This window comes from Mytilus galloprovincialis, chromosome 10 (genome assembly GCF_965363235.1).
Source record: "Mytilus galloprovincialis chromosome 10, xbMytGall1.hap1.1, whole genome shotgun sequence".
Lineage (NCBI taxonomy): Eukaryota > Metazoa > Mollusca > Bivalvia > Mytilida > Mytilidae > Mytilus > Mytilus galloprovincialis.
Window position 1 is genome coordinate 17,689,858 of NC_134847.1, and position 10,214 is coordinate 17,700,071.

Consider the following 10,214-nt stretch of genomic DNA (forward strand, 5'->3'; position numbering starts at 1 on the left):
ACACACTTCTTATTTGATCAAGACCTCAGAGGTAATTGTATGCATAGATTAATAAAAAAAAAGATACGTACTTCCTTTTCTCTCTCTAATATTTGGTGGTTGATATGCAAAGTTCAATTTTTGCATGTTGTTTTGTAATTCTGCAGCAAGAATTGTGACTTCATGGACATGAACTGATGTTCCCTCTAATCTTTCAGAAATGCAATCCAGCTTTTGCTCAGTTATGGGTTCCTCTTCAGATCTACCATCTTCTAAATTCTTTACTCGGGCATTTGATAAGCGTAACAACTTTTTAAATTCGACAGCACATTTCGTTATTTGATCCAAAGCTTGGATAGTTAAATCAAAATCAGTTTCTTTTTCGCTATCCATTTCCGTCAGCTTTCATAAGGAGATAATATTGTGTTCGCCGTCATGACACAACAAACGTCCATACTGAGGTGGTCATGGGTTTATTTCGAATTCGTTATTGGAAATTTAAAGGTGTTTCCCCAATAAAATATCTTCCGGTTTGATTCAAAAGCATTTGTGAATTTCATATACAAAGAAATTTAAATGCACAGGTTCTAAATATAACCAAATGTCTTTTATCAAGTAAGTAAGGGATTTAATTTTTAAAGTCTAGAAATATTAACGATAAAATGGGAAATTGTGTCCAAACGTTTAATTTGAAATACAAATATGGGTTAGTCTAATGACACAGTTAATTATCAACCCGAGCACCTCACCCTTTTCCCCCTAAACGTAATAACAGTAACCGTGATTGCCTAAAACTGCAATTTATTGAGTTATATGCATCTACAGGCGTTTAGAATTATCATGCTTTCTCGATTATTCGTAAAAGTAAAAAAAAAAGCTACCATATCTTTAGTATCAGTTGATGCATCTGTCAAAGTCTAGTACTTTATATAAAGTGTATTATCATGCTCCCTTTTCATCAATCTTGAGTTGTCTCACTTCATTTAGAGCCATATACAGGTGTTTGCTTTATCTTTTGATTTGTTCTCATTTGACAATCCTCTATCAGCATTTCAAATCATTTTTTTTTTGAATTGTTTTTCATTTTAAGTGATGATAATATGGTCTTATATATATGCAGCACAAAGCTAGTGCTTGTATCCTTTTCAGTAATATATGTTTGTAAAAAGTAAAATCACAAAAAATACTGAACTCCGAGGATAATTCAAAACGGAAAGTCCGTAATCAAATGGCAAAATCAAAAGCTCAAACATATCAAACGAATCGATAACAACTGTCATATTCCTGACTTGGTACAGGCATACAACTAATAATTGTTGTATTTATTTTCGATGAAGAAAATGAGGACACAAATGTGGATATGAGACGAGGTTTAAGTGTTAATTTTCGACATCAGATAATTTAAAGTTTGTCAAACGTGCATCCATCTTCAGCTAAATTATATATAAACTCCTACATGTAGTAAGCAGCCGATTATGTTGTATTTGTAGACCTTGTGTAGCTTATCATTTTTGAATTTAAACTTTCTGTTTCTTTTATGCAGTTTTCAAGATAACCCAAATATAGCCTAAAATCTCACTAAATAATTCAAAATTTGGTGACCATGGTGAACGCATCTATCCCATCGAACTAAAGATAAAGGATACTACAGATACAGTTAAGTCGACCTCATATCTTGACTTACATCTAGAAATTGACAATGAGGGTCGGTTGAAAACAAACCTTTCCGACAAGAGATGATTTCAGCTTTCCATTTCTAAGTAGCAACATTCCAGCAGCACCTGCATATTTCCCAATTGATACGATATTCCCGTGCTTGTGTTTCCTATCATGATTTTCTTGATATAGGGTTGCTGCTCACAAATAAGCCATTAAACCAAGAGTTTCAAATGGTGAAGTTGAAATCATCCATTCGTAAATTTTACGGACGCTATCACGAGTTGGTTGGAGTTATGGAATAACCATTTCACAGATGATATCGGATATGTTCCTTACGTCGTACAATCCCCTTCCCTTTCATGAATTTGATCTACCGAATTAGACTATTTTCCGGATGTGTTATAACATGAGCAACACGACGGGTGCCACATGTGGAGCAGGATCTGCTTACCCTTCCGGAGCACCTGGAATCACTCCTAGTTTTGGTGGTGTTCAGACGTGTTGCATATTCTTAGTTTTCTATGTTGTTTCATGTGTACTATTGTTTGTCTGTTTGTCTTTTTCATTTTTAGTGTTTTAGTGGTTTGGTCACAATCCATAGTAGTTTCCAAAAGATCTAACCTTAAAGTAGTGTTCAACTGTTGTTTAGTTTCACCCCAAACGAGGCCAATGGGGGAATAAATTAGCTTCGGTCTCAATTTTGTTCCTACTTTTAATGTCATGATGTTACTCTCAACTATCTTCCCATCCATCCACTTTGACAAATACATATTGTTAGGAAAATTGAATTTCCATGAAGCAAAGGTCTTTGAAAAACACGTACAATGATTGTTTCAATCATGAAAATATTTTATTAATTTGATAATTTTCATTTAAACTGAAATAAAGATATATAAAGAAGAACTCTGCTATATCAGAATATCTGAAAGTGTCATCACGGTATACTTTGAGTAACTTATGTTGGGGCAACTGCAATGAAAAGGACAGGATGCAGTTCAATGGGGCACAATGATAAAAATTTCACCATCATTAGCTTCCACTGAATTTAAATTGACCAAAGATGTTTTTGGCTATTCCTTTAAATAAGTTGCATAGCACCTAAGGTATTCAATAAGTTATTCATCTTTAGTTTCCTGAAGACAGTAAATTCAGAGCAGTGCATCAAATGGAAGTTTATAACGACCTTGACTGGCAATACAGCCCTCGCACGGTCGGCAGAGCAGTGCTTCAGATGCACCAAGATTATAAAGTGTTATTTTCATTTTTCAAACATATTCTACCCTAAATGTGTAACAAGGAAATCAAAAACAAGTAAGAAAAAGTATGAGTATTTTATTTAATAGAACAGTGTGTATAAAGATTGCATTATAAATTTAATTGTAAAAAAAACAATTGCTGGATTTCTTGAAATAAAATATAACAGAACTTAATGTGTATACTTGAACTATGATTAAAATTATTACACATGCATATAATTAATATTATAGGAAAGTATATCTCACTGTGAAATACTGGATTGATTTCAATTCAATTACTATCCCAATAGTGTGTTCTAACATATCATTCAGATATATAACCACAATTTATCATTGTCACTTAAAATAAGCCTGTCGTAATTTTCTTTTACAGTGAATTGTTGAATAATTTGTAATTTTGATTATACATTAAAAGCAAATTTCCATTACATGTATTCACCAACAACTATCATAATCAACACAATTCATGAAATTGGATCTCTAAATTGAACACCAAATTTTTATTTGTTCATGCCTAAATTAACTTATATGCAAGATAAATTTATAGTGGATGATGATGAAGTTCATGAAATACAATTACCAATCTTCTTATCTTCCTTTTATACTAAAATGTATCTACCATTTTCCTTCTTAACAGCAAGTTTTCAAACTAGAATACAAGGATTTTACATTTCACATTTGCAGTGAATATTTTGCGTCTGCAAGGCAAGACTCCATGATTCTAAATCATAATTAATTGCCTTGCTTAGTTCATTTCTAATCACATTCTACAGAAAATGATCTCAGAGTCCAACATATTCTTCAAGGGAGATAATTTGTGAATAAAAGGAAGATATGCACTGAGAGAAATAAAACATAATAAGGAGTATGCAACAGACTTGATGTTTACATTGAATTTTATACAACTGTAAAGCAATCAATAATCAAGATTCAATTGCAATAAAGAGTACAATAATATATCAAAGTATACCCTTATGTTGACCTTCCCCTTTTTCCAATATTTTCAAATCACCCTTTTATGTAGTTTACCCTTGTCCCTTTATTTACCCCTTCTTTCAGTTGAAATACCAATAATTCTTTAACAACCATTCACATAATATCTGTGTCATAAGCAATAAAGCTTCACATTTATATTTTTTTCTTGTATATATCTTTATGTAAATAATGTCCCTTTATCACAGCGATAACCACAGTTAGAGTAGAATATTTTGATTCATATAACAAATATACAATATGTTTATTTACAATATTTACAATAATATCACATTCTGTTGAGCAACCTTCAAATCGGAAGAAGTAATCTTGAACTCTATACTTCTTTGGTAATACTCTTCAACTTTATACTTCTTTGGTAATAATCTTCAACTTTATACTTCTTTTGAAGTAATCTTAATCTTAACTTTTCTACAAAAATTTATCACAACTTAAATAAATCACTAACTCATTCAATTCATTTTATCATTATTATCTTTAAGATACTTCTCAACTAAATATTTACAAGCTGTACCTAGATTTATGAATTTCATTAAAAATTGCTTATGTCAACTTTATTTCAGAATACAGAAATATAGTGCAAATCAGTTAATGACATTATTTTTTATTTTAATGTAATGACATTTCAATTGAAATAATGAGTTTCCATACTGTTAAAACAAACTGTTCATCTGATAAAGAATATAATTTCCATTCACTACATTAAAACCAAAAGTGAAACTTACTAAAATGCCAAATTGTTGAATTGATGAGCTGGCTTAGGACTTATTTGGCTGGTACGGTTTGTATTGTTCCATTTTTGGGGCTCTACTATTATATGCTTCATTCAAAAGCCATCCTGTGTTACAATAATGCTATGCCAAAAGGAATCAAGTCTGAAAATGTGGTTTTTTTTCTGTGGAGAGAGTTGAATGTCAAAATGTAAACGAGACTAAGTGTTCAGAAATGTATTACGAGATCATTTAAGTTAGACATCAAAATATTTTATCAAGATATAGAAACCCTGTTTGTTTTAATAGTTCACAAACATTTGACAAATGCAAAGTTTAATGAAACAGATGGGGACTTATTTATACCTCAAAAGATTGAATGAAATCAATCGGGTGACATTTTCATATTAATAGGTTTTTTTTGTCAAGCAGGGAAGTGCCATAATATATACACAGAATTTTATACAATGGCAATTGATTTAATTTGCAGAATTGCATCAAAATACACCTCAATTATTTTTAATTTTAATTCATTAAGATTTCCTGAACTAATTACATGTTTATTAACATTTCAACTGTCACTTGTTAGGATGATTTTGATCATCAGAGTTGGCTTTAGTAAACAATATATTTAAGCCATTAAGAGTCTTCACCAATAGCAGATACTGAAACTTCTCTTATTGCATTTGGTTGTTGAAATTTCTGTCTTATAATTTTGTTTAAGGTAGATTCATGGTATACCGCCATCTTTGATTGTACAAACACAGTAAAAAAAAACGGTCTAGTTATTTGCCCAAATCAGCAAAGTTGGATACAGATTTGCAATGTATTGGTTAGACTATTTATTTATTATAAAGAAAACTTAGTGATTTATTGAATAATTCAAAATATTTAAACAAATATCAATTTTTTTGCTTTTAGAATTATTTTTTTCTAATGAGCCATTTAAGGGGAAATAACTCTTTTAGTAAAAAATTTACACTGGACTGATAGCAAATTTTTTAATTTTTACTTGTAGCAAAAAAACAAGTTCGGTGACACCCTTTTTTCTTTTTATTTTCTTGAAACATATTACAAAACCTATCTTTTCACAATTTATTTCAAAATTCTATCTCATAGATTTTTTTTATGTGCCCCAATTTTTTTCCATGAACAATCTAACCAAATTTAGGCAATTTTCAACGACTCATAGCTTAAAAAATAGCACGGTGACCCATACCTTTTTTTTTATTTTTGAGCATCTTCATTTTGGCTAAGTATAAGAAAATTCTGTCTCAAAAAATATATACTTATGATCTACCTTAAATTGATGAAAATCTATACATTAAGTTTTGTTGGCCTACATGGACTTTCAAATTGACTGATGTTTCCTCGACAACTGTCGCCTTTTTCAAAAGTATAAATAAACCCAAACAAGTATAAAATGCAACATTTAACAAATTCCTAATTGCACAATGATACATGAGGTATTTGGAATATTTAAGCTTTAAGCAATTTGTTTCCAACACTTTATCTTGACAATATACTGAATTACTTTTTGTTAGATAAATTAGTAAGCTTAGATCATTTTGATCTCATCAAATATTTATAGGCAGAGTTTTGTTTGAAGGCTTAAAGTACAAAAGTCTTGTTATTCAATATCAATTTCATTATAGTTTATACTCTTGAAAGACGAAACAGTTAAATATTTATTATTATTTCCTTTGAAAAATTAGAAATTACAACATATGCAATTTATAGGCAGCATTTTTTAAAACAATTTCATCTCTCCAAGTCTTTCAACAATTTAAATTATTCTGCTCTGTCTTATCTTCTTCACCAATGTCACCTCCTCCATCTTGAATCAATTAAAAGCATCTACACCATGTCCATCTGATAACTGGAACAACTGAGCATGCTTAGCACCATCAATTATGATTGGATATTATTTTTTGATGTCACTTCCTTTGACTCATGGAAGATCTGAGTACCAGAGCGCCATCTATCCAGAAATTAGGTCTATCTACCATTGCCTGCCATAATGAAATCTCCTCTCCTCTTGCGTCCATTCAATCTACAACTTACCATAACTTTAAACAGAAATTATTTTCAAACATCATAAAATCATATAAGCAACCAGATCTTGCATAAAATAATTAAAAAGTGAGTTAGGTACCATTTTGTTCTATAAAATTGAGAAAAAATCTCACTCGACAAAACTTTATTTTAAATAAAATGAGAATCCTGACAACCATCAATATTCTAAAAAATTAAAACAATAAAAATCACTCTTGCAGGTCTGTAGAAATTAACTGAATAAACAAATTGAACACTTAAATAAATTATTTTTATGTTTTGTCTCCATTTTAACTTGAATACCTCAATGTAAATAAAACATTCGAAGTTAACAAGAAGTTGGATGCAGTATTGTACAAAATATTCTACCACTTAAATATTAAACATTGATGAAAAATTCCATGTGATCAGAACATTCCTTACATGATACAACTCATTAATTTAAAGTTCCAGACAGCATAACAAATGATTTATTATCCTGGAAGTTGAGTAATATTTTACCAAAAAATTATAGACAGACAGACGGACGTCATTGCAGTTTTCCACCCATTCCATGATTGAAGATATACTAATTTATATATATATATATATAACAGTATTTTGTTCAATCACTTAAGGAATACCAATGTACAGTAGAAAGAAATCATAAATGTACCTGTTCCCAGATTTAGCCTGACTCCTAAGAAATCATTACTGGACAGCTTGTCATGGTCCCATATTGTCAGCTCCAATAACTTCTCTCTCAGATTGTCAGCAGTGACGTCTTCAAACACCATGGTACAATTCCCTGTAGGATTGCATTCTTTTTTGATCACTTGTGTTTTCTGTTTTTCTTTATCTGGCTGTAATTACCTGTAATATATGTAAAATCAGAGTTTACAACAATTAAGTACATTGTACACAGAACTTATAAATGAATACCCCTATAATACATAACACCATGCAGACATCCACGGTGAAACATGATGTCATATTAAGCCCAAAATGCAAGTCAATTTTGTGTTGATGGGCATATCTTTGATAGCTTTATTCAATTCATTAAATTTTCAAGACCTTTCAAGATAATTAAGAACTTGATTTTGAATAAACATCTACCACTATCATAAATTTTATAAATATAAGAGTGTACCTCAAATAGACTCAGAAGCAACACATTGCACCTCACTTTTCTACATTCTTGTTATCGTTTAACAAAGTTGACTGTGACATTTTACCTAACAATTTACAACACTGACAGGCATAGTTGTATTTTATAATATAACATAATGCTGTAAATTAACATATAAAAACAACCATATCAATAATACTAACCCTTTACAGAAAGGATCGGAGTAGCCATTAGATCTGACAGCAGTCAAGTTCCTAGCCTCCTTGATAAGCACATGTAGCTGGCCTTTGCCTCCAGGAAGTTTAGGTTTCCTGGCCTTCTTCCTGAGACTGAATATCTGTTGACTTTTTCTGATGGAACATACTTCAAACAGTTCAAATATAGTAGACCTATTGCATACAGTATAAGAAAAACAGACCAAAAAACAAAATCTCAACTATAACCACTGAACCATGAAAATGAGGTCAAGGTCAGATGACACCTGCCAGTTGGACATGTACACCTTACAGTCCTTCCATACACCGAATATACTAGACCTATTGCTTATAGTATCTGAGATCTGGACTTGACTACCAAAACTTAACCTTGTTCTCTGATACATGAAATGAGGTCGAGGTCAAGTGAAAACTGTCTGACGGGCACGAGGACCTTGTAAGGTACGCACATTCCAAATATAGTTGCTCATGTTATAACAAATCCGTTAAATAGTCTAATTTGGTAATTCACATTCATGAAAAGGAAGGGCATTGTATTTCATAAACGCCCAACCAACTCGTGATGGCGTCCGTAAAATTGACGAAGAATGATTTCAACTTCACCATTTGGATCTCTTGGTTTAAGAGCTTGCTTGTGAGCAGCAACCCTCTATCAAGAACATCATGATAGGAAATACAAACACGGGAATATCGTATCGTATCAAATATACCCCGTATGCAGGTGCTGCTGGAATGTTGCTATTTAGAAATGGGAAGTTCATAATTGGAGAGCTGAAATCATCTCTTTTGTCGTAAAGTTTTGTTTTTAACCGACCCTCATTGTCAATTCCTAGAAGTAAGTCAAGATATGAGGCCGACATAACTGTATATGTTGTATCCTTTATCTATAGTTCGGTGGGATATATGTGTTCAACATAGTCACCAAATTTTGAATTATTTAGTGAGAGAACAGCATCTATATAGCAGAAAGTATAGTTAAAGGATATTGCTATCTTCTTATCACCTAAGAAGTTCCTGCATGAAGTCAGCCTCATAATAATAAAGAAACAAGTCGGCAAAAAGAGGGCACAATTGGTTCCCATTGGAATGCCGACAGTCTGTTGAAAAACATGTCTTCCGAATGTAACAAATATCTTGTCAATCAAGAAATCGAGCATCTTGATAATGTCAGTTTCAGAGAATTTTTTGAATGAATCAGAGTGATCCTTTACAAAGCTGGATTTATCCCTCGCCAAGACAAGATACTTGTATCTACGTTGGCCATTCTTTTTTATAAAACAAAGCAATACAAACTCTTTTAATTTGTCTTTTAGTTTGGAATGTGGTATACTTGTGTAAAGTGTAGAAAATTCAAATGCTTTATTACTTTGCAAGATGAAAGATAGTTAGATTGTATGTACTCTAAAAGATCTTTGAATTTTTTTAGAATCCACATCTGATTCACGCCACCTTTAGAATAGGCTATAATAACTTTGAAGCCCGGCTTTGATTGCTGATAAAATATATGTTAATAATTTAGAGAAATAAGTTTCGTGGAGCACTTGGAAGATCCAGCAATATAACGTTGTTTGTAAGGACACCTATATTGTTTAGGTATTTTTACATTGATGGAAGATCCAGTTCTTCATCTTTGGTTGAAATTCCAAAGGAACATAAAACAGACCTATGATTATCCAGGATTTTCTCTTTGGTAAATGTCGTGAGAGTATATGTTGAGTTTCCAAGCGAATTGTCAATAACTAATTCGTATATCAAGCAGGTAATGTAAAGAGTTTTACACACAAACACGATGTTGTTTAGGGTATTATCTGCGGGGACAACAAAATATTTGTCATGGAGGCAGGATAAGTGTTTTTCAACATTTGGGTCTTTAAAGATTGGCGTAGCATAGGCATTGATAGAACAATTCAGTTTCTTAATTCTGAGTTGTATCAACGACATCACAGCCTTTATCCATTCGGACAGAGTGTCTAAATCTTCCCTCTCGAGCGTAGCCAATTGTCTGGCATAATCCTCGACTGGATCTATCAACATTTTGTATTTCCAATAGATGGATTTAGGCACACGATACTGTAAACTCAGAAATTAATGCGAGGTTTTTAATATTGCGAAAAATGCGATAGAGTTGTAAACGCAATAATATAAACTCGCATTATGAAATGTTTTATATGAATTAAACAGGAATTTTCTCAAATTCGTAAAAATAAAAATCGCATTTAAGTCTAAATGACAAAATCGC